The sequence below is a fragment of the Microcaecilia unicolor genome, chromosome 5 (genome assembly GCF_901765095.1).
Source record: "Microcaecilia unicolor chromosome 5, aMicUni1.1, whole genome shotgun sequence".
Taxonomy (NCBI): Eukaryota; Metazoa; Chordata; class Amphibia; order Gymnophiona; family Siphonopidae; genus Microcaecilia; species Microcaecilia unicolor.
In genome coordinates, this window is record NC_044035.1 from 73061468 (window position 1) to 73078905 (window position 17438).

Sequence of the window (17438 nt, forward strand, 5' to 3'; positions counted from 1 at the left end):
GCCGCATCTCAAAAAAGCTATAGTGGAATTAGAAAAGGTGCAGAGAAGGGCGACGAAAATGATAAAGGGGATAGGACGACTTCCCTATGAAGAAAGGCTAAAGCAGCTAGGGCTCTTCAGCTTGGAGAAAAGGTGGCTCAGGGGAGATATGATAGAGGTCTATAAAATAATGAGTGGAGTTGAACGGGCAGATGTGAAGCATCTGTTCACGCTTTCCAAAAATACTAGGACTAGGGGGCATGCGATGAAGCTACAATGTAGTAAATTTAAAACGAATCGGAGAAACGTTTTCTTCACTCAATGTGTAATTAAACTCTGGAATTCGTTGCCAGAGAATGTGATAAAGTCGGTTAGCTTAGCGGAGTTTAAAAAAGGTTTGGACGGCTTCCTAAAGGAAAAGTTCATAGACCATTATTAAATGGACTTGGGGAAAATCCACTATTTCTGGGATAAACAGTATAAAATGTTTTGTACTTTTTTGGGATCTTACCAGGTATTTATGACCTGGATTGGCCACTGTTGGAAACAGGATGCTGGGATTGATGGACCTTTGCAGGCTTATTTTCGAAAGAGAAGGACACCCATCTTTCGACACAGATCGGAAGATGGGTGTTATTCTCCCAGGGTTGCGAAATTGGCATAATCGAAAGCCGATTTTGGGTGTCCCCAACTGCTTTCCATCGCGGGGACAACCAAAGTTCCCGGGGACGTGTCGGAGGCGTAGCGAAGGCGGGAATTGGGTGTGCCTAACACATGGACGTCCTCGACCCATAATGGAAAAAAAGGGCGTCCCTGACGAGCATTTGGACGACTTTACGATCAAGCCACTAAAAGATACCCGAACTGACCAGATGACCACCGGAGGGAATTGGGGATGACCTCCTCTTACTCCCCCCAGTGGTCATTAACCCCCTCCCACCATCAAAAAAATAGTTTAAAATATTTTGTGCCAGCCTCAAATGTCATACTCATGTCCATCGCAGCAGTATGCAGGTCCCTGGAGCAGTTTTATTGAGTGCAGTGCACTTCAGGCAGGTGGACACTGGCCCATCCCCACCCCCCGTTACACTTGTGGTGGTAAATGTGAGCTCTCCAAAACCCACCAGAAACCTACTGTACCCACATGTAGGTGTCCCCCTTCACCTGTAAGGGCTATGGTAGTGGTGTACAGTTGTGGGTAGTGGGTTTTGGGGGTTCAGCACACAAGGTAAGGGAGGTATGTACCTGGGAGCTTTTTCTGAAGTCCACTGCAGTGCCCCCTAGGGTGCCCGGTTGGTGTCCTGACATGTGAAGGGGGCCAGTGCACTACGATGCTGGCCCCTCCCACGACCAAAGGGCTTGCATTTGGTCATTTCTGAGATGGGTGTCCTTAGTTTCCATTATCGCCGAAAATCAGAAACAACCAAGTCTGAGGACGACCATCTCTAGGGATGACCTAAATGTCAAGATTTGGGCGTCCCCAACCGTATTATCGAAACGAAAGATGGACGCCCATCTTGTTTCGATAATACTGGTTTCCCCACCTTCTCCGGGACGTCCTGCGAGGACGTCCTCAGGAAAACTTTGGCGTCCCTTTCGATTATGACCCTTTTTCCCAGTATGGCAATACTTATGTACTTATGTAATTAAAAACGTCATGTTAATTTTGTCACGATGGGTGATATTAGGGTTTCCCACTTGAACTCACACCAAACCAGGGAATTGTACATTAAATATGTTTTTTTATTATTTTAAATATTAATGCAATGACACTGAAACTTGCACGGGATGGGGCCGGGACTGAGTGTGGACTGCACAATGCAGTCAGTTTGCAGTAGGTAGCGCATACTAACTGTCAAATATGCAGTCAACGCAAGTTCACCTAACACCACCTCATCTGCACTCATAGTGCCTGACAGTAAGAGAACTTGTCTGAGTGGAAACTGCAGAGGGAATGCTGCATACACCTCCAACAGTTACCGCAGACTTTTACGGTCTGTGTCCCACAAATGAGAAGATGAATAGGCTGGAGTGGGCTTTGAGGGCAACTCCAGCAGTTGGAACATAAGGATAGGGCCAGGCGGACTTCTATGGTCTGTGTCCCAGAAACGCCACAGAAAGACCATAATCAAGTATATAATATCACATTCATTGTTGATTTAATCATTGTCCCAGAAACACCACAGAAAGACCATAATCAAGTATATAATATCACATTCATTGTTGATTTAATCATGAATTGATAATGATTGTGACTATTGGGCAGACTGGATGGACTGATCCGGTTTTTATCTGCTGTCATTTACTATTACTATTAATCCTCTCTGCTTCCATGCTGATGCGCAGTCCTCAGCTCTGACATAAGCATAAGCATCAGATGTCACCAGACCTACTGGTGCGTGCATGTGGTGTGTTGAACAAAAGTATGAAAGATTTGTTGAATAAAAGTATGAAAAATGCGGAGTGGAAGGCTCCATGATTACAACAAGCTGTTTTAACACTAACCCTCCTGAGGCATGAAAAGAATGTGGCAACACATTAGCCAAAGGCAGGCTCCAGAAAGTCTGTGGGCTAAAAGGTAGGGGGGTAATAGAAAGCAGATGTTCTGCACATGATTAACAGTTTGTGGTATTCAGAGACTTGCACAGGAATGTTGTATGAGAGAATTAGTCAGAGGCCCGGTATAAAACTAGAGGGGAACAAAGAGGTAGTAAGCATTTTGAATTTTTCTTTGTCTGTCTAGAGCATTTTTGATTTGCCTTAAGCTTGCTGTATATTGCTTGTGTGTGTAGATGTGTTTTGAGTAGAAATGCTTCCTGACTACCCCTATTGATGGTAATCAGCTTGTACACTAAACAAATGAGTAAATTTTTTATATTAAATATGAAATTCGTCTAGCCGTCTCTTCAAGTGGCGAGCCAGCCAGGAGTAGGCCGCACACGGAAAAGAGAAGGCGAGACGAAGGACAAATTAAGTTGTTGTTAATGAAGTTTTTTACAGGATTGAAAGTAAAGCAAGCGTTGTTTAAACCTGATGATTTCTGTGCTCCACTGATGTGGGATTGATCAAACTACTGACGTGGACATACAGGTGATAACTCCTGGGCTTGCTAAAAAGAGAAATAAGAAGACGCGTGAGTAAGCTTACACTGTGGCCTTATTACCGATATATTTGTTTAGCTTTGTAGTTTTCTTTTTTGTATATTTTCTTTGTTTAAGTGCATTAGTATATTTTTGTAGATTGTGGCTTTATAGGAGAAATTGTAATAGTCAGAATACAATGAAAGGGAAAGGGGCAGATAAGAAAGAAAAGCCTCCTGTATATGCTATGTATTTAGATTTAGATAGTTCAAAAAAAATGCTCCCCTTTGCAGCATGTCATAGAATTATTCCCATTAGAAAAAAAACAGATTGAAAAAATACATGAGAAATGGGTCAAATATGAAGGAAAAGATTCTGTTTTGAGCTGGTCTCAGGATGGATCGTTTGATCGTCCAAAATTATTATCTCTCCTGAGCTATTTACAAGAAAATAAAAATAAAACTAGGCAGAAGAAAAGCTTAGAGAAGCATCTTACAATTTGGAATTTATTTTCTTTAGCAGCAGATCTGTTTCATGCTGATGTAGATAGGATACAAAAAGAGGCAGAAAGAAATAATCCCCCGTCGTATGAATCTAGCAGGGACACGTTGTGCCCCATAAGGGCGATGATAAAATGAAGAAATCAAAGTCAAAGCGCCCTGTGCCATGCGCTGGGTATTCGGCTCTTGATGACCCCCCCAGTGAGTCAGAAAGTGAAAAGGGAGGGGATAATGAGGACAGTGATGTGGGGACTAGGGAACAGAAAAAGGAGAAAAAACGGGTGAGACAGAAAGAAAAAGGAAAATCTAGTGCAGAATCAGGCACTTACCCTGATTTGAAAACCCTAATTACATCAGAACAATATGACCTGGCAACTCAATTTGAAATTGAGGGACGACTGCGGATGTACTCCGAGCCTCCCATGACCATGTCAACCCCAACTCATAAGCGAACAAAAACTATGCCAACATCTTTAACCCCAGGGCCCCCCAGGCCAATTTTTCGAGGCACGCATGTGGCTGCAGAGCTTATGAGACTGAATAATACTAGATATGGTGAGGAATGGTGGGGGGCTACTAGACACTTGTTAGATGTAAAACGGCTCCCCTTGCCGTGCGATGAAAATGGTCCTAGTACACATGAGGACATTCAGGAATTATTAAAGGCTGTCCACAAAAATTGCCCGGGTATAGGGACTGGAACATTTGTAAAAGAGGGATTGGAATTCTGGGATAATTGGTTCCACAAAATAAAACGTGATTTGGAAGAAGAGGTGGAAGAGGAAGGTAAACAGGAGATTTGCAGCGCTTTAGATAGTAGTGCTTTACACATGCCAGTTATGACGCGCTTAGACGCAGCTGGCAATCGAATACAACAGTACAAACCATACACCCCCGTAGATGTTACAACTTTAGTTGCAAAAATTCCCAGTATAGTGAAAGGAGCTCGTATGTGGTTAGATGGGATAGAACAGGCAACTGCAGGGACTCAATTGACTATTGGAGATTTTAAAGCCCTGTGTGCAGCGTCAGGTATTAGTATTTCTCAACTGGCAGTGCAGTGTGGATATCAGCGCCTGCCATCACATACTGTGGATGGGGATGTATACGCAGGGAATAGTAAGGCTGCTCTTTCTGCAGCTCTGCATGTGATGTATCCAACACCGATTGATTTTTCAGCCATAACGGCAAATAAATGGGACCCTAAAACTGATTTTTCGGCACATTTGACAAAATGTATAAATTTGTATAAGGTTCAAACAGGGCAAGATGCAGATGTGGATCATAATGTAGCAGTATTTTTACACCTATTTATGTCCACACTGCCTGATAATATGCGTAAAAATTTAGACTCTGTCATTGCCCTGTCCTCAAAGCCATGGCCAGAAATAAGAGAGACATTGATGCATTTTAGTAATGTGCATCGTAAACTGATAGAGACCCCACAGAAAGAACAGGCTAAATTAACTTCTAAGTTAATGACTATGCAGTTAAAGGATTTGGAAAGCAAGGAACAGGATAGAAATAAAAAACAGGAAACAATGGTAATGCCCTCTGCCTCACCTCCACAGGTCATTTACTATGTACAACCGGGATATAGCCGGCTGTACCAACCAAGGGGACGAGGCATGGTTAGAGGCAGGGGTAGGGGTCGAGGGATGCAAGGATCAGGACTATCACCTAATAGAAGGGCACATGTACAATGTTGGGGATGTCAGCAATTTGGTCACTATGCTTCAGAATGTTATCAGAATGCAGGAATGCCCCAAGTACAAATGCAGACGCAGCAAGGATTAATGCCACAAGTAGTAGGGATACCTGCGAGTGCCCCGCAGACTGCAATACAGCAGCCGGCGACGCAATCACAGGGACCAGGGGCTGCAGTACAGAGACAGGGTACTGTAAATGCTTTTCCAACTTGGCAGAATATTCCAGACCAATGCTATTGACTGGAAGCAAACCCGTGTCAGGAAGAGGGAATGATTTTCAGGTTAGACACAAGGGAACCCTTTATTACATTGACAATTGGCAAATATGGAACTCCTGTGAGATTTTTGATAGATACAGGGGCGAGTACCTCTGTGTTGTGTGCAAAACCACAGGGAGTTAAACTTTCAAATCAGTATAGAACAACAGTGGGATTTACGGGGATAGAACAAAGAAAAAGGCTAACAGAACCCACTCTGGTGCGCTTGGAATGCCAACCGCACGGTTCAAGGGAGGCTGTGGTACCCTTTTTAGTGGCACCTGATTGCCCAGTAAATTTGTGTGGTAGAGACTTATTGTCTCAATTAGGATTGTGTTTAGATTTTGGAAATAAAGAAATACCAAGTTTGCTCACCATGGTTCAACAGTTGAACAATGAAAATAAAGTAAGGGTTATGGAAGAATTACCACAACATATTTGGAGTACAAGTGATTCACCATATGGACTAGCCATAAATGCAAAACCCCATAAGATAGAATTAATAGAAGGGGCAAAGGGGCCGAAGCAAGACCCTTACCCCATACGACCTAAATTAGTATCCAAAACCTTGGAACACATTGATAAATTATTGAAATGTGGTATTATTGAACCTTCAGTATCCCCGTACAATACCCCATTGTTTCCTGTCCCGAAAGGGGAAAACAATGTAAGGATAGTACATGATTTAAGAGAGCTAAATGAGGTTACAAAAAATCAATTTCCGATTTGTGCAAATCCTGCTACTCTTTTGCATACCCAGAATATATATGCATATAACACTGTTATTGACTTGTCTAATGCATTCTTTTCAATACCTCTTCATCCAGAGTCTAGGGATTTGACGTCATTTATAGTACAGAGTGAGGCATACAGGTGGACTAGGATGCCTCAAGGCTTTACTGATAGTCCATCGGTATTCTCAAAACAACTAATGATGGATTTAAAGGATTTCAGGAGTCAATTGCCTGACACGGTGTCATTGTTTGTCTATGTAGATGATATTCTACTGTCTGCTGAGACTGAAGCAGAATGCCTAGATTGGACTACAAAATTATTTTTGTTATTAGGAGAGTTAGGATATAAATGTAATAAGGAAAAATGTGTTATAGCTCAGTCTACTGTCACCTTTTTAGGACAAAATGTTTCAGCAGAACATAAGGTCATTATACCGGAAGTTATATCTATTTTAAATGAAACTCCGGTACCGCAAACAGTTACCCAGTTACGTGCTGTTTTGGGAATGTTAAATTACTGCAGACAATGGATACCAAATTATACACAAAAAGTAATGAGACTTTATAAACATTTGAAACTGCCCGCAGCCACACCAAAGAATACACTAATTGTATTGGAAGAACAGGATAAAATAGTGCTGGCTAAGATTGTGAGGGATTTGTTATCTCCAGGACCGTTAGCAGTAATAGATATCCAATCACCTGTGCATTTGTGGGTAAAAGACATGGGAAATAGTTGGGCAGCTATGATTAATCAAAACAATGAAGTAAATGCACCAGTAGCTTTTTTGTCAGGCTCTTTTAATCATGTGGAAAAGGGAATGAAAGAAATACCAAAGTTACTGACAGCTATTGTGGCAGCAGTAGGTAAATGGAGAGCACAAATGCCTTTTGTTCCTATTGTAATACATACCAACCACACGATTAAAACGCTGTTGAGCCCTAGCCAAACAGCATTGACAGCCACTAGATTTGGAAAATATCAAGCAGTACTTTTAGGACAAGATATAAGAATAATACCATTAACTAAAGAACAGAGAAATAAGATAGATCTGCTTTTTCCTGTTGATCAAAAGGGTGAGATCGATACTATAGAAATCCCTACATTTCACTGTCTTACTTTTGAACCCTTATCTGATGGGTTAATATGGTTTACAGATGGAGCTTGTGAAAGGACTGTTGCAGGCTTTGCCTGCGTGCAGGTAGATGAGAATCTAAGAAAGATAATGCAAGCACAATATAAAACCCCTCCTGATCATACTGCACAGCATGATGAACTTTTAGCCGTTATTACAGCCTTACAACACACTGATATGACTCAAAATGTCACTATATATACTGATAGTGGTTACGTTGCAAGTTCACTACAGTATCATATATTAAAATGGCAGCGTAGGGGGATGATAACCAGTGCAGGTAAAAATTTACAACATTACACATATTGGAAATTGCTGTTTGAAATTTTGGCAAGAAGGGAACGTGAAGGTAGAAAAACTGCAGTTGTGTGGACCCCGGCCCACACTGAAAAGCCAACCTTTGAAGCACTAGGTAATGCAATGGCTGATGCAGCAGCAACGGAGGTGGTTAAGCAAAGTGAAAAGATTTTGTATAATACTAGACAGACACAGGAAGGGCCACTTACGAATGTAGATAAGATTGAAATGTGGCAGCCAGAGGGACAGGAAAGTGAAAAATGGTTGAAGAGAGGATGTATGAAATTGGGAAGTGAATGGTTTAATGCAGAAGAAGGATTACCTTGTATGCCAATGAGCCAGGCGATTAAGGTATTGGCTGGTTGGCATGCAACCATGCATTGGAATAAGGAAACAATGAGACAACAGTTTGAACAAAGGTTTTGGACCTTGAAAATTGATAACTTGATTCAACAGGTTGTGCAAAATTGCATGGTATGCAATATTAACATACCTAAACGAGGTCCTAAAATATCACCTGGGACACTTCCAATACCAGAAGGCCCAGCAAAAGAATGGTATATCGATTTCACTGATATGATTGTTCCAGTGCAGGGAAAAAGGTATTTGTTAGTTTGGGTGGATGCTTTTTCAAGGTGGATAGAAGCATTTCCATGTAAAAGGGAGACAGCACATGAAGTGGTACAATGCCTGGTAACTCATATTATGCCAAGACATGGGTGTCCGTCTAGAATAATTTCTGATAACGGGACACATTTTAATAACAGTGTTTTGAAAGAAATGGAAACGATTATGGGTTTAACACACAGAAAAGTATCAGTGTATCGCCCCACCTCCAATGGTTTGGTGGAGCGCTACAATGGTATTTTAAAAACTAAATTGAGAGTATTACTGAAGGCTTTAAACAAGGAAACAGCAGGTAAACCATATACCTGGCTTGATTTGTTACCATTAGCTTTGATGGTTATAAGGGCCCAACCTAATGGGCGTACTAAATTGACCCCATTCCAAATTCAGACAGGACGTCATTTCTTCCCGATGCAGACAGCAAGTACTGATAGCACAGCTCAGTACTGGCAAAAGCTACAACCTATGTTGAACCTGACAAGTGATATGATCCGAACAAATGTAGCATCACAGGCAGGGACTACTAATGATGTTTGTGCTTTTAAAGTAGGTGATCTAGTACTGCGAAAGAACTTTACACATAAAACATGGAAAGATCCTGTGTATGTAGGGCCTTTTGCTATCACGGCCCTTACTCAGACTGCTGCCCGTCTGGAAGGTCATACTTCTTGGATACATTTAGCAGATATTCGACGAATTAATAACATTGAAATGGACAAAGAATAAACAAACATCATGTCCCTAAACATGATGGTATTGGGATGTTGTTGTTTGTTAATGGACAATGAACACATATGATAATAGACTTGTTGCAGCGGCCAAAATGTTGAATTTGACTGATTGTATCATATGTGCCCACATCCTTGTCCTTGTCAGCTATGATGTATGGGACTACAATGATAAAATTGAGTGGGCACCATGACTGTGATCCCAATAATACCTGTGTAAGAGATGATGAAAACCTTCATTGGACAAATGAGACTATTTATAAGGTAAAATTATGTATAATCATACCTGATAATTTTCTTTCCATTAATCATAGCTGATCAATCCATAGACTGGTGGGTTGTGTCCATCTACCAGCAGGTGGAGATAGAGAGCAAACTTTTGCCTCCCTATATGTGGTCATGTGCTGCCGGAAACTCCTCAGTATGTCGATATCAAAGCTCCATCCGCAGGACTCAGCACTTAGAGAATTACACCCACGAAGGGACACTCTGCCCAGCTCACCACCGCCGAAACGGGGGAGGGGAATTAACCCAGCTCATCCCCACACAAGTGGGGGAGGGGAATCCGTCCAGCTCATCCCCGCGGAGCGGGGGAGGGACACCACACCCGCCGATGCGGGGGGATCTGGCTTATCCTGCAACCGCAACCGCGGGAGGAGCTGACTGACCCTAACACCGCCGAAGCGGGAAGGGTACAAAGCTGCCCTACAGCCGCACGAAGCGGGAGGGAGTGCCGGCAGAATTTTAAGTCTCAATCCAGCCCCGTAAAACGGAGGGGAGAGGAATGCAGCAGCTCACTGTAACACAAACTCGTCTTAACTCTTGAAAAATCCAAGTGAAAAAACTTGAACACGAAGTCTTTCTGAAGTAACTGAAGACTAAACTTGAACCTGAAATGCAACCAGAATAAAAACAGTACAGATATCTGGGAGGGGCTATGGATTGATCAGCTATGATTAATGGAAAGAAAATTATCAGGTATGATTATACATAATTTTACCTTCCATATCATCAAGCTGATCAATCCATAGACTGGTGGGATGTACCGAAGCAGTACTCACCCAGGGCGGGACATTGAAATCCCTGACCTCAACACTGAAGCTCCAAACCGGGCCTCCGCCCGTGCAGCCACAGTCAAACGGTAATGCTTGGAGAATGTATGAGCCGATGCCCAAGTTGCCGCCTTGCATATCTCTTCCAAGGAGACGGATCCGGCCTCTGCCATCGAGGCCGCCTGAGCTCTTGTGGAGTGAGCCTTCAGCTGGATAGGCGGCACCTTCCCCGCGGCCACATAAGCCGCTGCAATGGCTTCCTTGACCCATCTTGCCACTGTAGGCTTAGCAGCCTGCAGACCCTTACGAGGACCTGCACACAGGACAAACAGATGATCTGACTTCCGGAAATCATTGGTCACTTCCAAGTATCTGATGATGACTCGTCTCACATCCAGATATTTAAGAGCAGAGTACTCCTCTGGGAAGTCCTCCCTACGAAAGGAAGGGAGACAGAGCTGCTGATTCACATGGAATCGAGAAACAATCTTGGGCAGGAAGGAAGGCACTGTGCGAATAGTCACTCCTGCCTCAGTGAACTGCAGAAAAGGCTCTCGACAAGAGAGCGCCTGGAGCTCGGAAACTCTTCTGGCTGAAGTGATAGCCACCAAAAAGACTGCTTTCAACGTCAGGTCTTTCAGAGATGCCCTCGACAAGGGTTCAAAAGGCGGCTTCTGCAATGCTCTTAGCACCAGGTTGAGATTCCACGCAGGCACCACTGAGTGCAGAGGAGGGCGCAGGTGATTAACTCCCTTGAGAAAGCGCACCACATCTGGCTGCGAAGCCAGGGAAACACCCTTCAGGCGGCCCCTGAAGCAAGCCAGAGCCGCTACCTGGACTTTAAGGGAACTGAGCGACAGGCCTTTCTCTAGACCTTCTTGCAGGAACGCCAACACTGAAGAAATTGGAGCAGTGAAGGGAGAAAGTGAGCCTGCTTCACACCACGCTGCAAAGATACGCCAAACCCTGGCGTAAGCAGTAGAAGTAGAGCGCTTCCTCGCTCTCAGCATAGTGGCGATGACCTTGTCTGAGAAGCCCTTCTTCCTCAGACGCTGCCGCTCAATAGCCAGGCCGTAAGACCAAAGGGGGAGGGATCTTCCATCACCACGGGACCCTGATGCAACAGGCCCTGCTCCACTGGCAGTCGCAGAGGATTGTCGACTGAGAGCCTGATCAAGTCCGCATACCAGGGACGTCTGGGCCAATCTGGACCCACCAGGATTACCCTGCCGGGATGCTTTGCCACCCGGTCTAGCACCCTGCCCAACATGGGCCAGGGCGGGAACACATAGAGAAGCTCTTGTGTCGGCCACTGTTGGAGAAGAGCATCTACTCCCAGGGATCGAGGGTCCCGTCCTCTGCTGAAGAAGCGTGGCACTTGGCAATTGGCCGATGACGCCATCAGATCTAGGCTCGGCTGGCCCCAGCGCTTCGTGATGTCCAAGAACGCCTGAGCAGATAGCTGCCACTCTCCGGGCTCCAAGGTATGGCGACTGAGAAAGTCCGCCTTGACATTCATGACTCCGGCAATGTGGGCCGCTGAAAGCTGCTCCAGGTTCGCTTCCGCCCACTGGCATAGATTCATAGCCTCCGTGGCTAGAGGGGCGCTCTTGGTACCTCCCTGGCGGTTGACATAGGCCACAGCCGTGGCATTGTCCGACAGAACCCGTACCGGTTTCAACGCCAGTACCGGGATGAACTCCAAAAGCGCCAACCGAATGGCTCTGAGTTCCAGGAGGTTGATAGACCACTTTGCCTCTGCAGGAGACCAGAGTCCCTGCGCTGTCCTTCCCAAGCAGTGGGCTCCCCAGCCCGACAAGGACGCGTCCGTCGTGACGACAATCCACTCTGGGGTCACCAGAGGCATTCCTGCAGACAACTTGTCCATCTGCGTCCACCAGCTCAGCGCCTTGCGCACTGCTGGGCCCAAGGGAAGGCGCACAGCATAATCCTCCGACACCGGAGTCCAGCGCTGCAGCAGAGAGTGTTGAAGTGGTCTCATATGAGCCCTGGCCCAGGGCACTACTTCCATCGTGGCCGTCATAGAGCCCAACAGCTGCACATAGTCCCAAGCCCGAAGAGGAGAGGCTACTAGGAACTGGTTCACCTGAGCCTGAAGCTTGACAATCCGATTGTCTGGCAGGAACACTCTGCCCACTTGGGTGTCGAATCGAACTCCCAGATACTCCAGGGACTGAGTGGGGCGCAGCTGGCTTTTCTCCCAGTTGATGATCCATCCCAGGGAGCTCAAAAGAGCAACCACCCGGTTCACAGCTTTGCCGCACTCTGCATAAGAGGGGGCTCGGATCAACCAGTCGTCCAGATAAGGATGGACTTGTACTCCTTCCTTCCTCAGGAAGGCCGCGATGACCACCATTACTTTGGAGAAGGTCCGCGGAGCAGTAGCCAACCCGAACGGGAGGGCTCTGAACTGGAAGTGTCGGCCCAGTACTGCAAAACGCAGGAAGCGTTGATGAGGAGGCCAGATGGGAATATGCAAGTACGCTTCCTTGATGTCCAAGGATGCCAGGTACTCCCCTGCCTTCACTGCCGCTATAACAGAGCGGAGAGTCTCCATGCGAAAGTGCCGAACTTTCAAGGCCCGATTGACCCCCTTGAGGTCGAGGATAGGCCGGACAGAACCTCCTTTCTTTGGTACCACAAAGTAAATGGAGTAACGTCCCTTGCCAAGCTGATTTTCTGGCACCGGAACGACCGCCCCCAGGCGGATGAGATTGTCCAAGGTCTGCTGCACTGCCACAGCTTTGACCGGAGACTTGCAGGGAGAGAGTACAAACCCGTCTCTTAAGGGTCGGCAGAACTCTAGCTTGTAGCCGTCTCTGATGACTTCCAGCACCCAAGCGTCTGAAGTTATTGTGGTCCACTCGCCCAGAAACGAGGACAGCCGTCCTCCAATCTGCACTGGGGCGTGGACCAAGACCCCGTCATTGGGTACGAGACCCTGGGGGAGGACCGGAGGGAGCACCTCCGGGACGGCGGTCTCTGCGAAAGGAACGCTGCTTGGGGGAGAAGGTCCTCTTAAAGGAAGAGGAGGCAGAAGAGCCCGACCTGCCCGGGCGGTACCGACGGGCTTCCTGAAACCGTCCTCTGGAGGTACCGGGGCGAGCACTAGCTCGAGCCCTGACCTCTGGCAACTTCTTGCCCTTAGACGTGCCGAGATCGGTCACGATTTTGTCCAGCTCGACCCCAAAGAGCAGCTTGCCTTTAAAAGGCAATCTAGCCAGGCGGGATTTAGAGGCGTGGTCAGCAGACCAATGCTTCAGCCAAAGCCACCGCCGCGCAGAGATTGTCTGAGCCATGCCTTTAGCTGAGGCTCTCAAGACATCATACAGCAAGTCTGCCAAATAGGCCAAGCCCGATTCCAGGGCCGGCCAATCATCCCTCAAGGAAGAATCCGAGGGGGAAGCCCGCCGCACCATAGTCAGGCACGCCCTGGCCACATAGGAACCGCAAACTGAGGCCTGCAAATTTAAAGCAGTAGCCTCGTAGGACGACCTTAAGGCCGCCTCCAATCTTCTGTCTTGGGCGTCCTTTAGGGCCGTGCCACCTTCCACCGGCAACGCCGTTTTCTTAGTCACCGCAGTGATTAAAGAATCCACGGTAGGCCACAGATAGGCCTCACGTTCACTCACAGCCAAAGGATAGAGGCGGGACATAGCCCTAGCCACTTTAAGGCTCGCTTCTGGGACATCCCATTGAGCCGAAATTAAGGTGTGCATAGCATCATGCACGTGGAAGGTTCTAGGCGGGCGCTTCGTCCCCAGCATAATGGCAGAGCCAACAGGGGCTGAGGGAGAGACGTCCTCCGGAGAGGAAATCTTCAAAGTGTCCATGGCCTGTAGCAACAGGTTGGGCAAATCCTCTGGGCTAAAAAGCCGCGCTGCAGAGGGGTCATCCGCTCCAACCGAGCGGGGATCCGTCTCCTCCAAGGAATCCGCAAAGGACCGTTGGGAGACCTCAGACACGCTGCCCTCATCTACATCGGAGGAGACAAATTCCTCCAAGGCCTGGGAATCAACCCGAGGGCGTTTGCCTCTGGGAACCTCAACCTCTTTACCAGACGAGGGAGCAGGGGCAGCGTTGTGCATGAGGAAGGCCTGATGCAGCAGCAAAACAAACTCGGGGGAGAAACCCCCCAGACTGTGCACTTCCGCAGCCTGGGCAACAGCCCTAGACGCACCCTCAACCGGCGCTCGCAAGAGCGGGGGAGAGACATGCTGCGCATCCAAGATGGCGTCCGGCGCGACACTCCGCGAAGGAGCCGCGCGGGAAGAACGGCTCTTAACTTTAGCCGCTTTTGTGCCGTCGCCCAAATTAAGGGCGTTCATGGCATTAATGTCTCCAACCTCAAGGGCGGCCCAAGAAGAAGCCGTCCGAGCCGCGTGGCCGGCCAAGATGGCGGAGGCGAGGAGCGGGGGATGGGCGTTTATGGCGGGAAAAAACGCCACGCCGGAGGAAGGACCGGGACATACATCGGTCACGAAACTGTCACCCAACAAGGGCGAATCAGGCTTGAAGACCCCCGCATCCCCTCTAGAAGCGCTCCAGCGATCCGGGGAGCGACCATTTGCGCCCTCGCCCTCCGACGCCATATGCCACGAGGAGAAGAATCGGGGAACCCCCTGCCCGCTATAAAAAAGGTAAAAATTACCTGCTGTCCGCTCCGAGCTGTAACGACCTGGTGTCCCAGTGAGTAGCTGCAATAGACGCTTAAATAAACGTCGAAATAAACGCCTTTAAGGACGTTCAAAATTTTTTTTTTTTTTTTTTTAACGGAGCCAGCGGGAGGGGGGAGAAAAGGAGGGACCTGGCACCACCAGGTTTGCACTTGCTCAAAAGAGCCCTCAACCCCAGGCACTCAACAAAACCTAAAAATTAGGCTTGGAGGCCTAGCCAGAGCTGCTGCTGTGTGTGACCACCACCTGCTGAGATAGAGAACATACTGAGGAGTTTCCGGCAGCACATGACCACATATAGGGAGGCAAAAGTTTGCTCTCTATCTCCACCTGCTGGTAGATGGACACAACCCACCAGTCTATGGATTGATCAGCTTGATGATATGGAAGCAAGCCTTGCTTATGGACAAGTACCCACAGACATCATGTTGGTGTCTGATTAATAGTATGACAACTGAACACATTCCCCCGATAAAGTGCACTTACATGCAGAATGTTGTAACAACTGATTCAATGAATGTTATGCTTTTAATTTGTGTAATTTTTAATGCCACATTAACTAATGCAATTGGGCATTATCCTTATAATTGTTCTTATATGAAACATAAGAATGACAGTGTACTTCCCTTTGATGAAGCTCACTGTCTGTATTCAAAGGAAATATAAATTTTGTACCCTAGTACAATTGAATCTGTTTAATGCAACATGTATTAGCATGTTTGCAAAGATGTGCCAGGATGTTTTTAAAATGATAATGATAACTGAAATCAAGAATAAATAGAACTTTAATATGTCAGCCAAAAATATTGAAAAAGCGTGCAGAAACTGAATGCCACAAACAAGGGGGGAGGAAATTTAGAAGGGAGGTAAGGATACAGACTGGAGCTAAAACAGATGTTTGAGTCCTGGAATACCAGGCCTCAAAAGGGAGGATTTGTTGAACAAAAGTATGAAAGATTTGTTGAATAAAAGTATGAAAAATGCGGAGTGGAAGGCTCCATGATTACAACAAGCTGTTTTAACACTAACCCTCCTGAGGCATGAAAAGAATGTGGCAACACATTAGCCAAAGGCAGGCTCCAGAAAGTCTGTGGGCTAAAAGGTAGGGGGGTAATAGAAAGCAGATGTTCTGCACATGATTAACAGTTTGTGGTATTCAGAGACTTGCACAGGAATGTTGTATGAGAGAATTAGTCAGAGGCCCGGTATAAAACTAGAGGGGAACAAAGAGGTAGTAAGCATTTTGAATTTTTCTTTGTCTGTCTAGAGCATTTTTGATTTGCCTTAAGCTTGCTGTATATTGCTTGTGTGTGTAGATGTGTTTTGAGTAGAAATGCTTCCTGACTACCCCTATTGATGGTAATCAGCTTGTACACTAAACAAATGAGTAAATTTTTTATATTAAATATGAAATTCGTCTAGCCGTCTCTTCAGGTGCCAGTGAATCAGAGAAGTCTTATATGTGCGCACCAGAGTGTTCCAACTTCCGTTCCTCCTTCCTTGCCTGCAGTGCTGCGGCTCAAACCCAGAGACTGAGAGAGCTGACAGGAATTGTTTTAATGTACCATTAAATTCTTGTGGGTGAGGACAGGTTAAATTCTTGCAGGGACGAGCGGGGACGGGTAAGATTCCCTGTGGGGACGGGTGGGGATGAGTTAGATTCCCCACGGGGACGGGCAGGGATGGGCTAGATTCCCTACAGGGACGAATGGGGACGGGTTGGATTCCAGTGGGGACGGGTTGGATTTCTGTCCCTGTGCAACTCTCTACTGCAGAGACTCTGCACTTAAGAAAAGTTGCTTTTGGCAGTTAACCTGTGTTAAGTGATGTAACATAACATTCTTTACTAAACATGCCCCATAGTTTTTGTTTGATAAGATAAGTCAGTCAGCTCTTGTCTGGTTAAATCACCTTTTCAGGGCTAACCACTCATTTTCAGTGGCACTTAACCGGTAGTGCCACTGAAAATAACCTGTTAGCACCAAACTGAAAACTGGCTATTTTGGGGGTACAGTCAACACTTGGCAGGTTAAGTGCCGATATTCAGCACTTAACTGGCCAGGTTAACTGCATAAATCAGTCCTATCTTTGGAGCCAATGCTCAAAAGCTCAGGGTAGAATGAGATTCTACTGAGAACCTAGCACAGGAAAATTGCCACGGCATGCTCAGAGTAGAGCATACAAATTAATGACACATTAAAATTAACTGCTCAGTACTCTGTGCTAACTTTCCTGTCAGTGCCTGAGAGCTGATTGGCTCAGGCACTGACAGACAGAAGTGAGAAAGCATCACTTCTGCCTCCTACAAAAAGGTATGGTGAGGGGGGTGAGTGGATCAGATCACCATTAGATCACCAAACCTGTTTCTTGGAAGGCTGGGTGGTCCAGACTAGGCCTGGCCTAGCTGAGAGGGGATCCCTGGATGGGCAGAATAAAGGGGGGGGGGGTGCCACTGTACTACCAGGGCATTTTTGAACAGGAAGGAGGAAAGTAAGGGCAGGTTTGGCCACTGGACTACTAGAGAAATTTTTTTTTTAATTATTGGGGGGGGGGGGGGGGGGGGGATCGTTGGGTCAGGTTAGCATAGTCGGTTTGGAGGTAGAGAAGGGGGAGCCGCTAGACACCCGCCCCTCTCATCCAAC

The 17438-nt window shown here is 46.5% G+C and overlaps 1 protein-coding gene across 1 annotated transcript in view; it reads right to left on the minus strand.

Moving 5' to 3' along the window:
- CFAP46 (cilia and flagella associated protein 46) overlaps window positions 1-17438 on the minus strand; it is a 418285-nt gene that overhangs the window by 99027 nt on the left and 301820 nt on the right. The gene's annotated exons all lie outside the window — the stretch shown is intronic.